The sequence below is a fragment of the Desmodus rotundus genome, chromosome 6 (genome assembly GCF_022682495.2).
Source record: "Desmodus rotundus isolate HL8 chromosome 6, HLdesRot8A.1, whole genome shotgun sequence".
NCBI lineage: Eukaryota > Metazoa > Chordata > Mammalia > Chiroptera > Phyllostomidae > Desmodus > Desmodus rotundus.
Genome location: NC_071392.1, coordinates 12,530,370 through 12,554,582, shown reverse-complemented (window position 1 = coordinate 12,554,582; position 24,213 = coordinate 12,530,370). Strand labels below are relative to the sequence as shown.

General features: G+C 37.1%; 1 protein-coding gene and 1 pseudogene across 1 annotated transcript in view; one reads left to right on the top strand and one right to left on the bottom strand.

Moving 5' to 3' along the window:
- Positions 1–24,213, bottom strand: part of SKAP2 (src kinase associated phosphoprotein 2) — a 165,762-nt gene that overhangs the window by 85,127 nt on the left and 56,422 nt on the right. The gene's annotated exons all lie outside the window — the stretch shown is intronic.
- LOC112307001 (PEST proteolytic signal-containing nuclear protein pseudogene) lies at positions 19,426–19,959 on the top strand (annotated as a pseudogene).

The window sequence follows — 24,213 nt, the reverse complement described above, 5'->3', positions numbered from 1 at the left end:
TGTCTTCTTCATTGTATAACATAATGAAGCATATGTTTTTGGTTTTGCCTTAAAGAGAACAGGTATATAAACAATTGCCATTCTATGAGGGAGGACACGAAAAGACAAAAATGGGATTATCTTCTGGAGGGCGGGCCCCTTGTAGTACAGGTCTCCCCCACTAGGTGAGTGTTCTAGGAACCCATCTGCATCAGTGTACCAGCTGGCGTTGTTGTGAGAGGCTCTGCTTGGTTTCACTGAAATTTTTTAAAGACGCTTTCAACGCATTTGTTCTTTTCATGATGGGTGATTTACAAGCACACCTGCTCACAGTGCACTGAATGTCAGGAGTTTTTAACCCAAAACAGCATGACCCCCGCACCACCCTCCCTATGCACCCAATCGCGCACTCAGTGACTTTTATTTTTGTTTCCCTGGAAGAAAATAACAGAGACTCTCTACTTACACTCCTACTCTGATTACTTGATTGCTATCTTGGGGTGGATTACTAAAGAAAATATATTCTCAAACAGTCTTCATTCTTTAGTATATATTACCTGTTTCAGTTTAGGAAGACAACTCCCTGATTTTTATTTAGATCAAAAAGCCTTTGGCATTTCCCCTCTTCTGCCATTCAAAGTGCCATTAGTATCTTCTTAAAATACATTCGTGCTGTCCTTTCTCTCTCTCTCTCTCTCTCTCTCTCTCTCTCTCCTTCGTTCTCACACACATGCACGTACACACACACTTTATCTTGCTTCCATCTGAAACAGGTCTCTCCATAGGTCTCTTTTTTAAAATATAGGTATGAAATTAATATATTTTTACCTATTATTATTATTAATAATTTAGTAATATACTGCTTCATTCCTCCTAAAAGCATTTCACAGGCATTTGTACAGATACACCTGTAAGGAAATTAAAAGCAAATAGGAGAAAAGTGTGTGTATATAGAGGAAGAAAAGGCAAATACCTGTGTAGAAAAATATTGATTATGTTAAGGGAATGTGAGTGAAGGTTATAATGGGAATTCTTTGTGTTATTCCTGCAACATTTCTACAAATGACATTTCAAATTTAAAAATACATAAGTAACAAATCATAGCAAGACTAGAAATCAGGGCAGAACACAAAACAAGTTGGAACTACAAAGTCATTTACACTTAGCAGGGGTTGGCTAAGAAAGCAGTTATAAGCTTTATAACAACCAACATGAAGCAAAAACTAATAAATTATGTGATTCATTGCCCATAAGATAAATACAGATCATTGCTCACAGAGAAATATACAACAACTATTCCTGGTTCCTGGTACTGAAATGAGAAAGAAATTTCTCCCATGTGTTCTCAATGTCCATAATAACATTTTTACAGTAAGTAAAATCAAAGTTTATAGGGCTGTTTTGTCTGACATCACTCATATCAAGACAACAGCATAATGCCAAAGCAAAATTCAGTAAGAGTAGTTCTACAGGATATAAAACCAGGTAGCCAAGTACTGTCCGTAGCTCTCCCAAACAGCACAGTTAAACTCAAGGCTAAGACTATAGAGTACCTATAGGAACAGACACCCTACATATTTTTCGGGCAATCCTTCCAAAATGCTATTTGCCTTGATCAAACTTTAAATATTAAATCCCTAACAGAAGAGAAATTCCTGCAAGAAACTAACACAGCTATTTTGTGTCACTGCATAAGAACCATATTCTTAACAAACTGCTAAGCTGGGGGTAATGTTAATATGCTCTTATTTATAAATTTACATAAACATTTATAAAGTTTAATAGCTTTTCAGGGACATGGAACTAAATAAAAATCACCTTAACACAGAAACAAACCAGCAATTGCCCATAAAGTTTTAACTAAGTACCAGAATGATTCTAGTTTGCAAAAGGTTTAAGCATATGCCTGCTTCACATAAACATAACATCCACAGAACATTTTACTGAGAATGATAATATGCCTGCATCTACTCTTCAGTATGAGCTGGTAATGATTATATATATATATATCTGAGTAACCGAAAGAACTATAAAGTATTGTTACCTACGTAACTGAGTAAATGATCAGAGAATACATTTTAGAACTTCAATATTATTAGAACAGTTAATACATAGCCTTGCCCCCCCCCATACCTGAAAACAAAAGCATCCCACATGCTCATCTTCTCTCTGCACCTTAGCTTCAGAGGGCAATGACTGTGAACAGCCATGGGTGAGAATGGCCAGGGAGAGTAACATTCACGTGGTACCTATGATATCAGGCTAAATTAATGTGGTCACAGTTGTATTTTTCACTAGACTTTGAGCAGGGGATTGTAGACAGTGATTCTCAAACTTGAATGTGCATCAAATTACCAAGGGTACTCACTTAAAATTGTAGAGGTGCAATTTTGAAGTAAACTCTCTATATTGCTCTTAGTGGTATACTTAAGAAAATTCTGATATATATATATCAGAATACATTAAATTAGAGAAAAAAGTCATAATTTCCTCAAAGGATGGAAAATTATGGAAATTTAACACTTGGTCCACTGATCTCTTACCAACCAAAAAAGTCAGATATGGTATTACAATTCCATACATGGATAAAAACTGGTACAATCATTAATCTAGCAAATGACTTTTGCAAGGGGTGGATGGGAAAAAATATCTGCGCAGATGTCACAATAGACAATGAACTCCTACAAACCAATAAGAAAAAAATAAACAGCTTAACAGAAAAACAGGTGAACAATACGAACCAGGCAATTTCCAAAGTAAGTGCTGATAAATATGAAAAAAGAGTATTCACTGCTTACTTGTCTCTGCCCCCACTCTCCTCACCTGTACCAGGTAAGGAAATATAAGTTCTCTGAGCTTGGAGATCACAATTGTCTTGTCCACTGTGTATTCCTAGTGCCTAGGTTAGTGCCTGGGAAACAGTACATACTCACTAAATTTTGCTGAATTAATCCACAAACCTCACAAAAACTAAAGAAACAAGCTAAAACAGAATACGACTTTTTAACTTAGCAGACTGGCAGAAAACGAGAACACAATGAATAACGTAGAGTAGCAGGGAGGACCGAAAGAGTACTCTCGGGCACTGCTTTTCAGAGAGTGACTTCCCACCGCTCTGTGGGTGAGAATTTGACTCTAAGAATCTGTCCTACAAAAATAAAGCACAGGCTCATAATGATGTGTGTGCTAGAAGAGACTCTTGTGACAGCAGAAAATGGAAAATGTCCAGCAAGAGGGACACTATGAAACCATTTTAAACACGCGTATACAGATCCATGTGTATTAATGTGGAAGGACATGTACTCATATAGAAAGATTTTCATGATACTTAGGTGAAAAACATAACCTGTAGAATAACATATATAGTCATATCCCATTTTTTAAAAATCTGATTTCATATTTATTCTAGCACAAATACATTTGTACAATTCAGGGGGGAAAGTGTGGAAGGACACATTCAGAACTATTCACTTGGAGGGAGTTGGTTTTGGTGGGGAAAATTAATTTTTCTTTGTTACAAGCATGTATTACATTTAAAATTTTACATAATATAATTTTTAAGTGAAAAATAAAACTGGAATGGATATAGGCTTTTAAGTAATTGAAGTGAAATCTTTTATATTATTGATATCATGTCCAGAAACGCTAACTTTGAGAGTGCTCACACATCTGGCTATTCCCCGAACAGGCCGGGGCTCGTGTACCCACACAGCTTTCACCTGACCTCGACTAGAAGGCGCCACCGCTCACCGCTGTCACACTGGCACCCCTCCCACTCTCACCGTCCAGAACCTTCCAGCTCACCCTTCAACACACAGCTGAGCTCTCAGGCTTCCCATTGTGACATCATGAAAACATCTGCAAGAAAACTAATTTCTTTAAAAGTTTAAAGGGAAATATTTTCTCTGATATAGATAATTCTTACTACTGATTTTTAGTATTCTACAAAGTCACTTAAATGAAACACAATTTCTCTGATTTTTTTTCTCTGATTTTGTGCCTGGGAAACAGTGGTATTTCTCTGATTTTTAATGACCCAGATAATTGTGGTTTTTTTCTAAACATTTCTACCTGGTTACAGAAACAAAGGCTTCAAGACAAACTGCTCTGTAAAAAATACTGATGGGTTTTGGGAGTCCGCGTGGACTAGACATGTTCTTGGCTGGAAAACAAGCACTGATGATGAATTTCAAACTTTTAAGAAATAAAACAAATGTAACTTTTTGATATTGTAAAAAATGACACAATAGTGTACTTTTTGTTCTACTTCAACTTAAGTACCTGCAGACTGATTCATGTAAAAATATGCACAAAAATAATCGTGCCAGGCTACAACTGGTATTCCAAAATCCACTTGGGAAATGAATTTTATGGCTATACTGTAAACTTCTAAAATCCTGAAGTTTTAATAGATATGCTGACACAACCTGGACCGTAACAGTTCTAGAAACTGCTGCTCTAATAAATCTGTCAGTTCCTATAATGCCTATGACAAATCCATTAATATGAATGATGTTCACTTCACAGAGCACACTACACAGCAACTGCGCGAGTTCTGTCATCTCCATTCTGAGTAGCAAATCAGTAATCAATATTTGTAAAAGCAGCAGCTAATCCTTTGTGAAATCACTGGTTCAGTGATTGAAGAGTTTGCTCAATCCACACAGTTAATCCCTCTTCATCTGCTTGAGCCCTCTATTTATCCCAGCCTCTTGTAGTGCTGGGCTATGGCAGATTAATACATCTCCACACGTTAAACATGACCTGACAATTGACACAGGAAACTGCTGACAGGATAAGCTCTACAAACGCTGGCCTTTTAGAAGGAAGCTTGAAATTAACATCAGAATCCCAAAGTTTACAAATAGGCTCACCACTGTCCCTTCCCAACTCGGCACCTAATTTACTGAACTCATACTCCTTAGGAAATGTATCCCCATTTTTGGTTTGAAAAGTCTTCTGCCTGATTCTAGAATGCTTATTCCTAAAGCTTGTTTTGTTATTAATTTTTTAAGTCAAGGTAAATAGAAGTTTTCTGGCCAAGAAAAGAGGCTCATACGTACAGAACAATTTAGAGAATTTTTACGTATGAAGTGAACGGCCTCTTCTCAGCTAACAGTACTTCAAAGTTCCATTAAAATGGGAGAAAGTGGAATCAGATAAAGGTAAATTGGTCTTTTAAAAAACTCAGTAGTGAATGGGGTAGGAAAGAGAGGGAACAATAGCCAGGGAGAAAAGCATTTCCAGTTTACTTTCTAATTCAATATTTGTAGCAATATTCCCTTTTCCATATCAAATTGCACTTCAATGAAATACCAATTCTTCAAAATAACTGAAAGCCAATACTGCAATTTTTAAAATCTGATCATTTTTAACCTTATTTAGTAAGAATTCATTCATATGTGATATTAAAAATTAGTAATAGGTTAAAATGACAACTACCATTGAAAACTTAGTGACATCTGTAACATAAGGCAAAAATGTCTTATATGGTATGTTGCATATTTTAAGACTGTGACCTTAAAATCTAATTGCTTTTCAGATATTAAGCAAAATAATTTACTAGTCAGTTGAATTTGCTACATGAATTATACACATCACCATCACCAAATCTTACAAGACAACTGGTTCTAATTAGCCTTACTGAAGGAAGGTAATACACAGAGTGAATAAAAAGACTGCAATAGTGATGTGATATTATAGGTGATTTGTCCATGTCAAGAAAATGGCACATTAGATAAGCAGAGAAGTTTGCCAACAGCTAAGAAAAATAAATTTCAAATCTCTTTCAAACCATAAAAATTACTTTAGAGGTCACAGTCACCAATGCTGTTCATACAATCTTGAAAAAGTGGTATTTCTCTGGCATATTTAAATTCTACTACAAAGTTCTATTTATACATAACTTTAAAAAACATCTATTGTGCAAACTACCCATTTCCTCATATTGAAACCTTTTAGGTCTACTGTTGCCTTTGAACCTCCTAATGAAGTTCCTGAAGACTCTGGACACATGATGATTTTAAGGTTCTCTCTCATACAAACACGTGTAAAATGTATGTATACATGTATATATGAACTGCACACATGCAGTGCTGCCCAGTAAATCCTAGAGAAGCTAATGTTTGACTTATTTTTCAAATCACAGCAATGTTCTTAAACAGCTTATGTTTTTAAATACAACTAAGACAATTTTCTAAGAAACAGTATTTTTTTAAGGTAAAAGGTAAGTGAATGTTTCAAAAGATGGCCATTTATAACTTCTTTCAAAAACCTTTCACATGCTTAGTTAAGAGACCCAAGTAACCAAAATCATAAACTTGCAAGCTAATTTGCCAATGTTGTATGCACACCAGAGGCCAAAATAATACCCATATAAGATCAAACGTGTAACACTGGCCTCCTTAACAATACATCGTAACTGAACCAACTTGCTATTCAAGCATTACTTTCAATCATGTCATTGACCAATTGAAGTTATATGTTCTGAAAAAAATCTTATTTTCAAGTCTGAGACTTTAGATTTCTGTAAGTATTTTCATTTAAACTTCAATAATACCTATATTTACTTGCCAGAGCATCATTTCCTTGTGTTTTTTTGGTCAAATTAATAAATCAAGTTATCGAGATTTTTCCATATTACAAAATCTTAAAAAAGGAAAATTTGTGGTCACACTGAAAGTGATCTAGTAACACCATAAACTTCATTGTAGATTCAGACCTAAAATATAAAGCCTGAGTATTTTATTCTAAGGAATTCCAAAATACAAAGGCAACAATTTTTTCCTAAAATTTGTGCCAATATTATGGCACAGAGCGCCAGAGCAGGAGGCACACGATGCAAGGTTCCCAACTTTAAAACAAATAAAGAGATCTTTACATGGAAAAGCTGGAAGCTAGACAAGTGACGACAGTTTGAGAATTGAATATTTAGGAAAGAAAATAGCTGATTCCTGCCCTGGCAGACTCTGCCAACATGACTTCCTGTGTGTACATGTATATTTGTGCATATGTATTAATATTTTATAACTACACAACATCCAGGTGTAGCACTCATCAAGGATATAATGGGGAAAATTGTGCAATTAAATACAGCAATAGCATAGTCATCCTTGGTAGAAGAAAAATAAAAAATTGATTAGGAATAAGAACAACACTCCTGTCAGCCCCTAAACTTCATTGTGGGTACCTAGATGAAACTTTACATGTAAAATAACAGACAGACTAGCTAATTTGTAAGCTCCTTCCAACTCTAGTATTCTATATCCTAATAACACTAAAATATGGTGGTTTATGCTAAGATGTTTTTAAAATCTTACCTTTACCACATAGCATTTACACCCATCAAAAAAAAACACACACACATTAAAACTGAAGGAAGGTATAATAACTGTTTAGGTAAGGCTTACCCAATGATATTCCAAAGGAAATAAAATCATAATTCTCCTCAGGAACCTTCTGGTTATGATTTATAACACAGTAGTCATTATTCTATTGTTTATAGTACATGGTATAAATTTCCTCCAACAAAGAAAAAGAAAGCATTGCTTCTGCAAGATAAGTGTTACAATTTGTTAATATGCCAACTTACCCCTAGCAATAGCTAGTGATGATAGAGTTTTTAAATTATACTCAGTCTGGGACCTGAGGACTCAAACTAAAAGGTACACCAGCCTACTCTACGCACAAAGCCTGGTTTCTAATGCTCTTCTCCCAGACTCAACAGAGAAAACGAATCTGAATTTTTGCCCAAATTGGCTGTGATGGCTTAAAGGAAAGGAAGTCAACAAGTAGAGTTCAAAGCTACGACAGACTACCTGTGGTATATCTAATGAAAAGGTGGTGATACAATTGATATTCGCAAAGTTATAGTGAACTTCTAACACCGGGGGGTAGGTACCAAACCTAGGCTGCGTTCAGCTATGCATATGTACATTTTCTATCAAATATACAGCAATAGGCACGCATGTTTGTATAATTAGTAGAAAATGTACAAATAGAGTAATTATATAATTACTAAAATGGAATAAATACTTACGTTGCCAACTTTATATTTGTGACTTAACAGTTATTTTTTCACCAATAACATGGATATTAACAAGCTTGTTGTCAATAAGTGTACAAACCTGACAAAGTGGATTTAATAGATTCTGAAAACAATAAATAAGTACTATATAGAGCAAATATCAATATTTGTATTAAAATAATTTAAATGATCAAAGTAAAAATCTGGAGTACTTTTTATCCAGCTCATTCCTTCAACATGTGGCTAAAAGATGACAGCAGAAAAGCAGCAAACAGAAAGTTACACTTGATAACAATCTGATTTGGGGAGACGCAGGTGTGGGCATAAGCTACGTGAGAGCTGACCCACTGAGTTTCTATTCATCTTCCTATTCCCACTGCACAGTGCCTGCAACATAATAATTGCACAAAGGCATGTTGAATGAGTAAGGGTTATTAAATAAAGATATATATATTATAGGGATCATCCTTTACACCGAAAGATTATTTTTACTTTCTATGTGAAGTTAGAGTAACCATGGTAAACGATAAAGTCAGATAATGGCCTCGGAAGGAAATAAAACTCCCACTGAAGTCCGTAAGTACTACGTAAATACCAGAAAAACCAAGGCCTGTTGAACTTTTTGTAGGCAGCACTTTACAAAGCACTTGGCACACATTCAGCCAGCCAGAGGAAATTCCAAGTGAAACTCAATCCATGTGTGTGTTTGTTCTGTGGGAGCCAATTATTTTTATGGCATGTAACTTTAATTGGTGGCAGATATAAAATATCACTGTATGGTTACACTACATTTTTATTTAGCTCTGCATAGAGACTAGGATATTTAATTAATAAACTTTTAACACTAATGGGAAATTCTGCACCCTTAGATTGATGCTGGGTCCAGTGGTAATGCAGAGCCTGTCCTACCCAGCCTTTGAGCAGTTTTATCCGCTCAACCCATGGATGGCCTTCGCAACTCAGCCTGTCATCTGTAAAACGCAACCCCGCGGGCGGTGAGGATGATGTCCTCCAGAAATACACTTTGTACGATTTGGCGTTTAGACTCATGTTACCCCCCACCAAGAAACCCCAAAGGGGGCCAATTCAGGCATGCAATTCTGTAGGCCCACAACCAGTAGCCCCACACATCACGTCCTGCCCCCTTCTATGGGTGTTGCTTACAGACTGGCTGGAGAATGGAATGAGATGCCATCTCACATTTTCTATTCCCATCTCCTGACTAGAGACAGAAAGGTGAAAACCCTCTTTTTTTCCGTTTCAGGTTATGTGAATTGAGATTTACTGCCCTTCTGAGAAAGAAGGCAAGATCATTAATATTAAGTTAGCATTCTCCTTAGGTATTTCTCGGTGTGCTACCGGCGTTTCTCAGCGACAGTTACTCTGCGGCTTCTGGCTGATACATTTCCAAAGAAGCATAAACAAACACTAGGCTAGTACAGTGATTCTGCAATTGGATAGCAGGATCAAGGGCTGGGTACCTCTCAACAATTTCCCCCTTCTCCTTCTCCACCGAAACCTCGTAACTTCAATTTTTATTTCACAATAAAATATAACCTTTTTCACCCAGTCTCTATCCCATGCACACAAGGCATGAGAGCCACTGTTCAAGGAGTAGCAATCATTTACTACGAACCAGGCACATGTCAAGGACCACACTAGGCCCTGGGGAGACAAGTGACAAAGACAACACAGTTCCTGCCTTTAAAGGACTCATAGCTTACACCTGAAAAGCAACGGCATGTTGAACAACAACTAAGTGTTACCGGAGCCTCATATATAAACTGAATTAAAAGTAACTACAACTGCAATCCCTGGGGTAAGGCTATTGTACTGTATGACACGCGAAGCCCAGTGTGGTCGAGAAAAGCAGGGTTGGAAAATGATCACTCAGCACACTTCTCTTTCTCCCATGTCAATCTTTTTTACTGGTAAAAGCTGATTTTAAAAGTATATCAAGGACAAATTTGAAAAGAGATGGGCTTCAAAAACGAGCAGTATGCATGCTGAAAAGCATAAAGGAGGGGGGAAGAATTCCAGTGTCTCTGCCTTGCTGAAATTTGTGGAGGAAAGGACGAGATCAAGTGTGCATATGTATACAGATGCCTAGTTATACTGCCAGTCCAAAGGGTCTCTCCCACTGAGTAGCCAGACCTTTGGCAGCTCCCAGCCCCTTAGTTCAGGGTGACCATCCTGAATCACTCTTTCCCTGAATGGATGTAAATCATGCCACCGCTTCCTTCGCCAAAGCCCAATAAGCAAGCAGTACCATTCTAAAATTTCGAGTCTCAAGATATGCTATAAATAGTAAAATTTGTGTTGTGGCACTGATTCAAATTATAGCTCAGAAAGAATAGGAATACCACCAAGAATTTGTATAGGTTATTTTAACTTTTTTGCAAATATTTTGAGTTAGATCAGATTGTTAATTGCAATTAAAAAAAAAAAAGAGCAGTGTGCTACTCACATACGCTTACAAACATCTTATTTGCTGTTGCCTCTGGTGGATAAATGGCACCACATCACACATGCTGATTTGGAACAGAGAGTTGCTAAGTTTTATTTTAAAGACAACTTTTTAAAGTCAGGATACCCAAGTTGGTCAGAGTATTGATTAAAAAATAATTTGCAATGATTAGTGTCTTTTTTATGAATCAGAGAGACCGAGATAGAGAGATAGCTGTAGAGATGGGGGTTGGGGACAGAAACTATTAAGAGGGGGCTCTCTCATCTCCCCGCCCCCTGCCATACACATCTGTATTCACGCCCATCTTTACACCTTTCCTCCTGACTGAGAGGAAGTTCTCTCTCCCTCGCATCTTGAGTCACTCCCTCTCCGACTGCTGCCTCCTCTGCAACACATACACACAATCAAGTCCCTCAGCTTTGCATCTCTTCTGGCTATTCCCTCTTTCTTCCACTTCTCTACTTAATTTTTTTTAATGTTTATTGAGATAATGACAGATTCACATGCAATTGTAAGAAATAATCCAGCATCCGTACATGCTTTTCCCACTCTTCCCTAGTGGTAACATTTCACAAAACTGTAGATAACATCACAACCAGGATATTGATATCGATACAACTAATCAGCCCTGTGCAGATTTCCCCATTTTTACTTGTGCTCATTTGAGTGGGTGTGCATGTGCGTGCGCATGTGTGTGTGTTAAGCTCTAGCACTTGTGTGGGTTAATGTATGTACTACAGTCAAGACACTGAACAGTTCTAGGGCCACAAGGATCTCTCAAGTCACCGTTTTATCACTATAGCCAGTACTCTGTCCTCCATTTCTATAATATTCTCACTTAAAAATGTTACATAAATGCAATCATACTGTCTCCAGCCTTTAGAGACTGGCTTTTCCACTCGGCGTAACCATCTGGAGATTCATCTAAGTTGTCATGTACATCGACAGTTAATTCCTTTGTACGGCTGAGTAGTATTCCAAGGGATGTGTACCCCCCAAAAGTTTGTTTCTCTACTTCTTATTTTTTATTCCTCAATCCACTGCAATTTGACTCCTGCCCATACTGCTCCACAGATAACTCCTAAAATCACCACAACCTCCTAGTTTCCATATTCAATAGGCAACTTTTGGTAGTTATCTTTCTTGGCATTTCTGAAGCAACTGGCACTACTGACCACTGATCCCTCCCCTGGAAATATCTTCTCCCTTGGCTTCTGGCCAGACCATTCTGTCTCGGTCCTCTTACACTGTTCATTTCCAGTTCACTTTCGTAGACCCTTGTCCTCCTCACCGCAGTCCTTAGAGCTGATATCCTCCCAGCATCCCACTGTTCTCTCTTCTTAAATCCTGCACACCTTCCCCGTGCAATTCCCCCACACGCGTAACTGCCCCGCCTCCCGTGTGCTGAAGACCACAGCCAAGATCGTTCCCCAAAGGCCAAACCCGTATTTTTTTTAGGTTTTTTAAATTTTATTTTGTAATTATTTTATTGTTGTTCATATTTTCAAGTGACTAAATGTTTTACCTTCTAAGTCTAATGTGTGTAAAACTGAACTAATGCATAACCTCCCTTTCTCTTCACTATGACTGACCCAGCTGCAACCATTTCCTCTCCTTCCTGTAACCCCCAGCTCAATGGACAGCACCACATCCATTACATTTAGTCATCCCAAAACTTCAGGCTCATCTCAACTTCTTTTCCTTCACTTTCTCATCACTAAGTCCCATCAATTCTATCCCTGAAATATTTTTTGAGTTATTCCCTCCTCTGACTCCTCACAACCATCTCCTTAGTTTAAGCTTTTTCCACTTCTCACTTGCATCACAGCAGTTCTCCCTACTTCTCTGATCTTTCCAGGCCAGTCCCCGAACAGCTCCCGCGTGCTCTTACCTAGACACAAATCTGGTCTATCGCTCCTGCTTTAAGAGCTAGCAATGCTCCTAAAGTGCGCAAGGCCGTTCAAAATTTGCCCCCGGTCTACCTCTCCATCTTGTTTCACCTTTCTCATACCTGCCTCCTAGGATCTCACCACGCCAGACTATGTCCAGTTCCCCAATGTCTGCCTCACAAACCAGTGATGCAGGTCTCCAAAGGGGGAATCCTGAGTACTCCACGAGGGAACCAGAATGGTAGCTGGGCCTTCTAGTAGGGCAGAAGAGTTGAAATCACTAATTGATTTGATATTCAGAGGAAAAGAAAATTTGAATGTTTAAAAATATTCTAAATTTTTTAAAAAGAACAAATATTTCAAACATTTAACATAAAATATATCTTGTCTGGAGATAGTAGTCACTTGGTTCCTTTAACTCCAAAGGATAAAATTCAAATGCCCTCCTAAAATGGCCAGAAAAAGAAGGGAGGTGGTTGATATCATCGTTGTGGACACCCGAATAAAACACTAAATAAAGTCTAAATTATGGGGTTTTTAAGGTAAACCTCTCTTTACTTAAATCATTTTTTATTTTTCAATTACAGTTGATATCCAATGTTGTATTAGTGTCAGGTGTACATCCCAGTGATTAGACATATGGATTTTTCAGAGATAGTGTGAGATCCTGTGCTCTCCAAAGTAACTAAATAACAGGAAAAAAAGGAAATAAAAGTTGCTTCTGATGAAATTTTCTCAGTATTGAATAGTACACATCAACACTTCTTTGAATAGGTGACATTTCCTCAAATGTGCAGGACTCCCAGTGATTTAGCTTTAACCTTCTTTCATCACTCTTGCTATTACGCTTTAACCACTGATAATAGACTTATCGATCCACAACCCCAGGCAGTGTATTCTTCTGCTTATCCACAGGGTAGCAGTGTGTTTCAAAATAACGTCACCGATCACCATCGTGGGAGTATAAATGAGGACCCAACTGTCTGCAGAAAGCAGCTGGTCCTTTCTTGTACACGTGCAAGCGTAAGAACATGAGGGTAACAGGCTGTAATAAAAGTCCAGAGCGTGGTGTCAAGACTAAGAAACAACCAAATACTTGTAACAAGAAAACATGTCAAATCTGCCCTATACCAATAAATTCATTAAAAAAGAAAAAAAAAGAAAACACGTCAAAGGGAAGCATGAATAGTATCTTGAGGTAAATAGAGAGACAGACTAAGTTCCTGGTAAAATATGACATACCCATTGTCTTGCAACCCGACCTCTATAAATGAACTGATATGTACTTACATTAATAAAGTATTAGAAATATGTAATTCTATGCACTGTACATTTTGATATGGCAATATCATTCATTACATTTTACATAAGTTCTGCTACAAGTAAAGGTAGTACAGAATCCTTTTGACGGCCCTGAATTTATTTTTGACCATTGAGACCTAGGTCAGAACACTGCCATGTTATAAGAATTGTAGAGACAAGTCTAAAAGTTTTTGTTATAGGAAAATCAGTACTGGTGCACAAGAAAGTCCTTACGTTTAAGAGCTGGAAAAAACATTTCAGGGAGGCAGAATTTAGAATAGTTAAAAGTACAGGGCTGGAGTTAGCATAGGCTCCCTTGAGAACATAAGTTATTTAACCTCTATTTATCCTGGGTTTCCTCGGCTACAGAAGTAAATAATAAAAGCACAAATCTCATACAATTGTTTTTGAAGATTAAAGGAAATAATGTATGTAAAGCACTTAGAACAATATCTGACAGTCTTCCAGGCCCTTCTGGCTCCATGTCCTGTGATTCTACACACACACTCAGGCGTTAGGTTCTATAAAAAGAGCGTTAAGGACAGCAAAGAACTTGGAGTCGATGAGCATATTTCTATCACTGAATTAACTATTTTGCTCTGTAGTCATCTGTACGTTTGTGAAGAATATAGCACATTGGTCAAAGTCATAGGCTCAGGAGCCAAGCAGGACTGGGTTCCCAGTTCAAGTTCTTCCACTCAATAGCTGGATGACCTCAAGAGACTTACTTTTCTGGGAAAGAAGGTAACAACTTATGTCAAACACATATATTTCTTAATATGTCTAAAAGAAATCTATTTTGTAATTAAGTAAACAATTCAAGTACTACATATACTACAGTATATATATAAAATAAATTTAAAGCAAAAGTAAATTTATTTTCTTTCAAATATCTGATATAATACCAAAAAAGCAAATAAATGAATTTTAATGATCTGTCTTGTCAACATCAAAAGCAGCTAAAAAGATAATTTTTTCAAACTATCATGTCTGTCTTGATAGGTGAGACATTCTGAACTTAAGTTTAGAATTTCAAAGAATTCAGGAACTTAAATCTACTAATTGAAATGAACTAGGAGGCAAAAAATAAATAAGTAAAAACTGAATTTAAAGAAGTTTTATAGGACTGTGATATTATGTTCTTAATTTTATTGTGAATAGAAATTTGAATCTATCAATAATTCCAAATAAAGTTCTGGTGGGGGGCCTCCTGCTTTTAAAAATGTATTAAGAATTATCATAATGCTGCCATTAAATACTAATTCTAAGAAGATATTTTCTCTACAACCTTTTTTTTGCACAGTGAATAAACCCACTTTTTCTTCTAGAGAGAATACAACCTCCTGCCCTATTAGTACAAGTTCTGAATTAAGGGAATGGAAATTTCATTAATTTTATAAGCAGTTTTCTATATGCCATAGATCAGAAACATCTGAAGCCTAGCTATACTCATTGAAATTTAATAAAGATAAAATGCAACTGTGTTCATTGATATCAAATATCCCAAGTAATATCCAAGACAAAAATGGTATCATTTTAATCTCTCTCTAATCCCCAAATTGACAAGCATATGACAAAGCACCTTCATTCCTATCATTCTATAAAATATATTACACTGCAGTTAGGATTAGCTTCTCATTAGATTCTGAGGGAAAACTTTCTCAATGAATATTCAATACCATTGTACAAACAAGATTTATATTGGCAAATCTACTCAAATACATAATCAAGCTCTAAGTTCCAAGTGTGGGTCAGGCAATAGTTACGGTGGGAATTTACGGATGAAGGGCTGGATTGATTGGAGAGGCGCAGAAGCTGCAGGGCTTCTTATGAGTATTGGAAGACGGTAAGCATAACGGACAAATGCCGACGGCCTGTGAAAGAGGCCGGCCTAATTAATACAAGGGAAGGAATTCGGACTTGACTCGATAGGCAATCTTTAAGTGCTGTAGGGTCTTGAGAAAGGAAATGATTCTATCAATATAGCATTTTATAAAATCAGTCAGGCAGGTTAGGATTGACAGCATAAAAGAAATTTAAGAGATCTTTTAGCTTAGAAGGCACCCACACTAGTCTTTTGTGATGAGGTCTCAGACTAAAAGGTAGCATCGCAAGTAGATCTCTCATTCATTTCCTTCACAGAGCGCCTGTGATATGTTGTGGACTGTGCTAAGCATGGAGAGGACGATGGTAAACAAGATTCATGGTCCCTCCTTTTATGGAGCTCACAACATCGCCAGGGAAGTGGAGAGAAAAGTAAGTAACAAATAAATACAAACATTACAAATTGTGACAAATGCTATTAGGAAACAAGCAGGAATGAAAAATAATACAGGGGCAGAGAGGGAGCCTCATTTTAGAAAGGATGCTCAAGGAGGCCTCTCTGAGGAGATTTTTAAGCTGAGTCCTCAACCTCAAGGAAGCGGACCTTGATTTTTAAGTGCAATGGGAAACCACTGGAGGATTTTGATCAGAAAAGTGACATAAAGTGTTTTTTTTAAAGTAAAAAATTATTTGATTGGTCATAAATTACATATGAACAATAAAGAAAACACGAAGTCCATTTTAAAAAAAAACAAGTAATTTGTGTTTTAAGCCTGCAGAGCTTATGTAATAATGCAATCTACCGAAGCCATCACTAAAAAGAGGCGGAAATTGAAGTTAGATGAATCGCGCTGATTAAGCTCTTACTAGTACAAACCTATTACAGTCCAGGAGTGCCCTAAGTGAGAATAAGCAACTGGCAACAAACAAAGAAAAATACCCTTACCTCCTACTCAAGAAATGGCGTACCAACAGGAAATGCTTGTAAGATACATACATGTGAGAAAGGCGCTGGGACGGGTTTCAAAGTCAGCTCAGCTAGTCTGTTTTCAGCACTGACTTTGGACAATTCACTTATCCTCTCTGTGCTTTTCCCTATAATGTGAGACAAACTAGTTGCTTGGAGTTGTTGTGTGAATTAAGTAAGTCAATGTGTATAAGGCTCTTAAAAGAGTATTTGGCACAAAACAAATGCCCAATAAACATTAGCTGCTGCTATTATCATGGTAGAGATGTTTTACTCTGCTTAGTTCATGTCATACTTGTGTCATCCCTGTTTCAAAATCATGTAATTGGTTTTGAATGACTTAAATAATTCCCATTCTTGCATAGGGGACAACTAGATCAGTGGTAGATGGTAAATATTTTTGGTTTATCAGGTCAGAAAGACTCTGTCACAACTACTCAATCTACCACTGTAGCTCAAAGTAGTCACAGATAATACATAAATTAATGAGCATTGGCTGTATCCCACAAACTGGGCACTGAAATTTGAAGTTCATATTATTTCCCTGAGTCACCAAATATTATTCTTTTGGTTTTTGTTCAACCATTTACAAAACATAAAAACCACTGGCAGGCCATAGTTTGCCAATCTAGACACTCTGAAAAATAGGAGACCCTTTCGGTCATAATTTCTCTCTCTAGAAAACCAAAGTGAATGTCATCAGCTTTCCTAACTTTTACATGTTCAAATAGCAAAATTTACTTCCACAGGAGGAATAATATCTGGCTCATGGGCTCAATGTCTTCCCTGTTTTCCCCAATTTGCCTCAGTGAAACATACCACATAAAAAATCATGGCTGAAATAGTGCAGAAGGCTATTACACTAAGTTTCTCTGGGGTCTGTATTAAGTACATGGTTACACAATCAAAACCTTACAGGTATCACTGTAACAAACATTTCCATCACTGTAACAAAAGTTTCCATTTATTTACCAATGCTTATTTTACAAGATAACTAGAGCTATAGCCAGTTTTCATGAACACAACCAAAGAAGATATTTAGCCAGATCTACTAAATCCATCTCAACAGACATGATTTTAATAAAAGAGGAAGATGGAAGCTTATCCCTCAGCAATATTCTATCAATACAGACGAGACCCTCTTACAGCCTGTGAAACATTAGCTCTGAACAGAGCAATGGAAAAATAATGTTTCGTGGGGGAGGGGGTTGTTTAGTAAAAAAAGATAAAGTCTTTCTGAAAAAAGAAATAAAGGTACATTTGCTCACTTTGCATATAATTACAATATATGTCAGTAAGAATTCTTTACCTGTCAAAAGAAGATGGAACTGCAAACGCCAACCTGGGTTTTATTGCTCCTGGCAGAGATATTTGCATGTTTACCTGCTACTAAAATTTTCAGTGAATGAATTTGCAACAAACTCTTATTTGAACAGGTACACATCAGAGCTTCTTCCTATCAAAAGTCAGTGGTTAAACATTTACCAGAATATCACTACTTATCACTCTCCATTAGAGTTCTCCATGCTGCTGTCTGTGACCCCCTACTAGAATTTGTTTCTGAAGGAAATGGGCCATTTGTATTCTTCTTTGTACCCTCAAAGTCTGATTTACCTGAACAAAATCAGATGCAAATCTCCATTTGTTGCATCAAGTTACAATAAATAGTTACAACATAGGCATCTTCTGAAAAAGACTGACAAAGGGTGGGAGCTCAAACTCACCATTGAAGAGTGAACATCATGAAGTTTATCAAATTATAGGGAAATTTTACTTTAAAAACTTTAAGCATCTAGAATGAGGTTTTTAGTCTCCTATTTAAAAATGAATTCCCTCAAAAGAGGGAATAAGTGAATAAAACAACTATGGGATATTTATACAGTGGAATTCTACTCAGCTGTAAAAAAGAAAAAAATTTACCCTTTACAAGAGTATGGATGGATCTGGAGGTCATTACGCTAAGTGAAATAAGCCAGTCAGAGAAGGCAAATACCATATGATTTCGCTCATAGGTGGAATCTAATGAACAGACTGATCCAACAAGCAAAACAGAGACAGACTCATAGATGGAGGGCAGGATGACAGCTAGTGGGAGTAGGGGGAAGGACAGGGGTGGAGGGAATGAGCAAAAGGACTCACGGACATGGACAACAGTTTCATGATTGCTGGGGGGTGGGGGAGGTATAAGAGGACTAAATGGTAATGGAAAAAATACAATCAAGATTAAATTTTAAAAGAAAGTGTCTTTGGCAAATAAAAAAAAAAGAATTCTCATGCTTAAGTATTTAGAAGGAAGTACATTGGTGTCTGCCATTTACTTTGAAATGCATTTAAAAAATAAGAGGATTTGAGCCCTGGCTGGTGTGGCTTAGTGGATTGAGTAAACCAAAAGGTTGCTGATTCGATTCCCAGTCAGGGCACATGCCTGGGTTGTGGACCACGTCCCCAGTAGGGGGCACACAAGAGGCAACCACGCACTGATGTTTCTCTCCCTCTTTTTCACCCTCCCTTCCTCTGTCTCTAAAAATAAATAAATAAAATCTTTTATAAATATAGGAGGAGTTGAATGAATGAATACAGGGGAGGGAAGCTGATATGTGATAAAGCAAGGATAGGAGAATGTTAGTGGTAAGTCTAAGTGGTGGGTGTATAGATAGGTATTCACTATAAAATTCTTCTAATTCTCTGCTGTATGTTAGAAATTTTTGAAAATAAAATGTTGGAGCAAAACTGACTTGTCATTTTCTTTGTTCATAAGGTATGCAAATAGTTTTTACCTTTATTAAGAACCTGCTATAGCATTATAATACACCCAAGTGCCGGGAAAAGGACCATGCCTTTAGGATCCTGAGGAAGATATGTTTTAGTTACAGCACTCAGTCCTTCCCCTGGCATCAGTAGGCCTGGAACAAGAGTGCAAATGGAGGCCCATACAGCATATGTCTCAATATTAAGATGCTGAGTGGGGAAAATGGCAGACAGGAAGGCGGCAGAGGAGAAGCCTAAGAAGCCACAGGGAACTAGAGCCGCTGGAGGACCTGAAGAAGAAGCAGAAAAATCTGTGAAAACTAAGGCTGCTTCTTCCAGTAATGGAGGGGAAAGTTCAGTCGCAGCACTGAGAAGAGATCAGCTGAAGAAGCTGCAGACCTTGCAACAAACCCTACAAAGGTCCCCAAGTTTGGACTCGCCACAGGTAGTCAGATGACAAAGGAAGCCTCAGCCATGTCCGTCAAACTTGGGCCAAGTAAACCCAAAGAAACTGTTCCACCTCCTGCTCCCAAAACCCTTTCACTGGCAGCAACTTTTAGTGAAGATGAAGATAGCGAACCAGAGGAAATGCCTCCAGAATCAAAGATGAGGATGAAGCATATTGGACAGGATACTCCAACATCATCAGGACCAGACTCCTTTAATGAAGGAAAGGCATGGGTTTTCTGACAAGGAGAGGATAAGGGAGCAAAATACAAAATCTCATCTTAGAAAAGTCAGTTACCAAGACAACTAAATGATATGTTTTCAAATTGGGGTGTGGGGTGGGTGTAAAGTTAAAAGGAACAGTTTCCTTTCTAAAGAATGGTATAGGACTATCTTTGAAGCTGCATTTTTTTAAAGATAGAATGGTACACTAATAAATGAGTGTTTGAAATTAGATGTAATTTATGTTTTATATACGGATTTTAAGGCATTTGTTAATTTTTGTAGTTTCATGTGATTACTTTCCAAAAGTTACAGATAATTTTTTAAAATATCAGAAACGGTACCTTGCAAGGCATTGCATATTTCTAGACAATTAACAACACATTAAGAGGGAAGCAAAGAGTTATTATCTGTTTAAACTGCAAGTAATTACTCTCTAACTTAACTCCCTTATTAACCTAAACTTACTGGCTCCCAGGAACAGCGTTACAGAGAAGGAGTATCATATTGGAGGAAAATATTACTGGAGTATTGACTGAAAGTAAATTAGTATCATTAAAATATTGCTATTTTTCTAATGGGCAGTTATTTTGTATCAAGTTATAAGCTAGATACTGCATTGCTATCAGCGGATACAGAAACTTAGCAATTAAAAAAATTTTTTTTTAATTTTATGTAAACTGTTGAGTATTTGGTATAGCTCACTTCACATGAATGGGTCTTGTCTACCTTCACTAGTATTTCAAATGTGCTTTGAATGTGGTTTTTGTTATTAGCTTATTTCCTGTATTTCCACCAGACTTGAGGCAAGTCACAGGAAGCTGTTTCTTTTAAAATACAAACCACCACCCCAAATGTTAAATGTACATAATACTTAAATATTTGGCTGTTTTTATCTTTTAAGGTAACAAACAGCATAAAAGCAACATTGTATGAAGATGGAAAATAAGAAAGATGTACTTTCTGTAACTCTGTCAACACATTTAAGTTACCAACTCATGAAATCCAATTTAATTTGTACTTACTACAGGAATTCTTATTTAATACAATAAAATAGTTTATTTTAAATGTATGCAGATTAATCAAAGACCTCTCAAAAGCACATATTAGATATTGAAAAGAGAAGGAAGGAAAATGCACCTTTAAACATTTTATGGAATCTTTGACCACATATACTTTGTTAGAGCTATGTGTTGTAGGGTTTATTTTTTTATATTTTTGTATTGTATGTGAATTATTTTTAAATCTGATGATTAAACACATCTGTAAACTCACAGATAAGAGAAAACTGCAGTATAATGATTTTCTTGAAAATGTCTACAATGTTAAATTTGCAGGCAGCTGCAGACTGTCTTACTGGTGGTAACGACTCACTCAGCTCCTTTAAAAGGCAGTAACTCCAGAGACGCAGCCTGTACACAACTACAAACACTCATTCATCAGAGTAAGCCCCCCGCAAAACAATGGAAATGTATATAGAACGATTAGTTCTCGTTTACTTGGTTTAATGGTATCAAGATAAACGAATTTAACTTGCTTTAATGTAGGCAAACTTTTTATTTTTGTCCATTTTACTGTTTATGTTACAAATAACATCCTTCTCTGTATATTTGTTTCTTGACTCAAAGGAAATACTAACCTGGGGTCAAGATGGGAGAGAGAAATGATTGAGATGAATGTCTTTACTACAATAACAATAAATTTGTTGAAATCAAAAATAAAAAATTAATATTAAGATGCTACACATCAAGCTAATAAAACTATTAACTAAACATGGTCTGTCTTTCAAACATGACAAATACATGCTATCAGAATAATGTGGGAGGCCAGTGTCAAATTTAGAATTTTGATTCCTAAGAGTTCCACATCTCTTTACTTCTCACCTCTGGCTGCATCACACAGCCCAAGGTGCCTTGTGTACATGCCCACGTTTCCTACTCTGTCCACACTCACCTACACAAACCCACAGCCACTCCCTATGCCTGTGGTGTGCACACCAGTACTGTGGCCCACCTACCACATGACATATCCAGGGAAGAAAGCGTGGGGACATCTGGGAGGGAATTTCAGAGGCCCTGGGTACCCAGAGCATGGTGTAGAAGGTAAAGTAGGATAAAATAAAGTGTATACATCAGTTGGGCACCTGTCCTTGACCCCAATGACTGGACCTGCGGAGATGGGTACAATTAAAGAAGGGCCCAATTAGGACCCTATAAAGTATGGAATCCAAAGCAAGGTCGCCTGCTTACCTGACTATAAAGGCCATACTAGCAAGACCATGCAAACTATTTAGTAATCATGGCAGGAGAAATTGGGACCCAAGGAAAAAAATTTTTTAAGGTTAGAATTCAAGCCCCTCCTAGAGAGAAACAAGTGGGGACACAGTGTGAATAAGACAAACAAGGTCTCTCTGTCCTCACAGAAATTACATCCTAGTGAGAAGAAACAAGTAAGTAAAGAAACATATAAGTAAGATACTTTCAGGTAACGGAGGGTGCTGTGAGGAATGTAAAACAGACTAATGGGTAGAGACCGATGTCAGGGGGTGGGGGATTACTTTAGAAAGGCTGGCCCAAGAAGGCCTCTCTACAGAGGTGACCATTGAACTGAGGGATATAAAAGAGCCGGTCAGGTCAAGACGGAGGAAAGTGGGAGGGAGTGGGGAGACCGGTCCGGGCAGAGCACGAGGCTGGGCATCGACCCGAGGCAGTAGTCAGCCTGCACCTTCGGAGGGTGCGTGTGTGCACACACGTGTGCACAGGTAAAGGAGGAAGTCGTTCATTATAATAAACAAGTGCCCTAGCTAGAGTAGGGTTGTGGCCTTTGCAGTATGGAAGTTATTTGTCTCTAAATAAATACTTTCTCCCCAAAGTGACAGTTGTAGAATACATTGTTTCTGTGAGCGTATAATTCTTGGAGTTTATTATTCTACCTATGGAGTTCTCTAGTTATTTGTTTGTTTGTTTTAGGTTAAGAAAATCTTTTATCTCTTCTCCCACAGATCATTTTTTTTAGTGAGCCATTATCTAACATGTAATTAACACTTTGCATCTCTTTCCCCATAACAAATTAATTTTTAATCATGTGAATACTTATATATCCACACGGGACAGGAAATGAAGTGAGAGTAGAAATCCAAAGCCTTCAATTAAGCTCACTTTTAGTTTTCACGTACTCAGTATCCAGCTAGCTCAGATCAGTACGTAAGTAAGAATAAAGCCAACTTCCTCGGTTTAGCTCAGAGTTTTACTCTAATCCATAGCCATAAATAACTTTTAACCTCCTTTTTCAAACTCCTACCAACTCAGAAATTATATTGGTCAAGAGACAGTATTATGTGTGGATAGATAGAACAGGATCACCATAGGTTTCAGGAACAAAAAAGAAACAGAAAATGGATCTGAATAGTTATAAAATACTATGCAAGATGTTTCATTAGATTTCATGAAAGCTGATTGTGACCAATTTATATTGTTACAAAGTTACAGTAACAGAAGAGTAGGAAGCTAATTGGAAACCAGTTCTCCTTTCTTATAATAGCAGTGTCACTGGCTGGGATATTGAATAAGCCACAGAATCTTTGTATCCCTTATCTTCCCAGTGATTTAGGAAAAAGAACAAGAAAAAATCTTACAGGAGAAACCAGACAGCACTCAGAATTCTTAAAAAAAAAAAACCCAAAACTAGTATATAAGTCCAGGTAATAATTAGTATGTCTTTCATGTCTTTCTTACACTACAAATTAAGAAATGTAGGCATGTCATAAATTAAGTGATTAACCTCAAACTGCCAGAACTTAAATCAGCCCTGCCTGTTTCTAACTGTAAATAAAGGGGCATATAAATACCAAACAGCACATTAGCCTTATATCCCTTTTTAATGATTTAGAAGAAAAATCATGTAAGAAAACTGACTTTTTGTTACCATGAGTATAAATTGCAACTCTAATCAAGTGTGTTCATTGGAAAACTGGATTTTTACTCATATCAATTTCTTGGAGTTTCTTCCAAATACTAAATTCTCATACCCCTGAAGGAATATACTTAAAACCATAAATGTGGTTTAAAAGGTAAAACACACACGCAAACATATATGCAGATATTTTGGAAATAATTATAAAGTTATACGGTACACACTACAGGCCTCGACAATTTTCTGAACGTAGGAAGACTCAGAACATCTAGCACTGGTATAGAAACAGTAAAATGCACTGTGAACTAAATGCCAACACTGCCAATGCAATGTGAACCATGATTAGTTAAGTATTATTATTGAAACCAAAGACCACAGAATCATTGTTCTACTCTATTAGAATATGTAGCAGACTTTAATTTATGGAAGA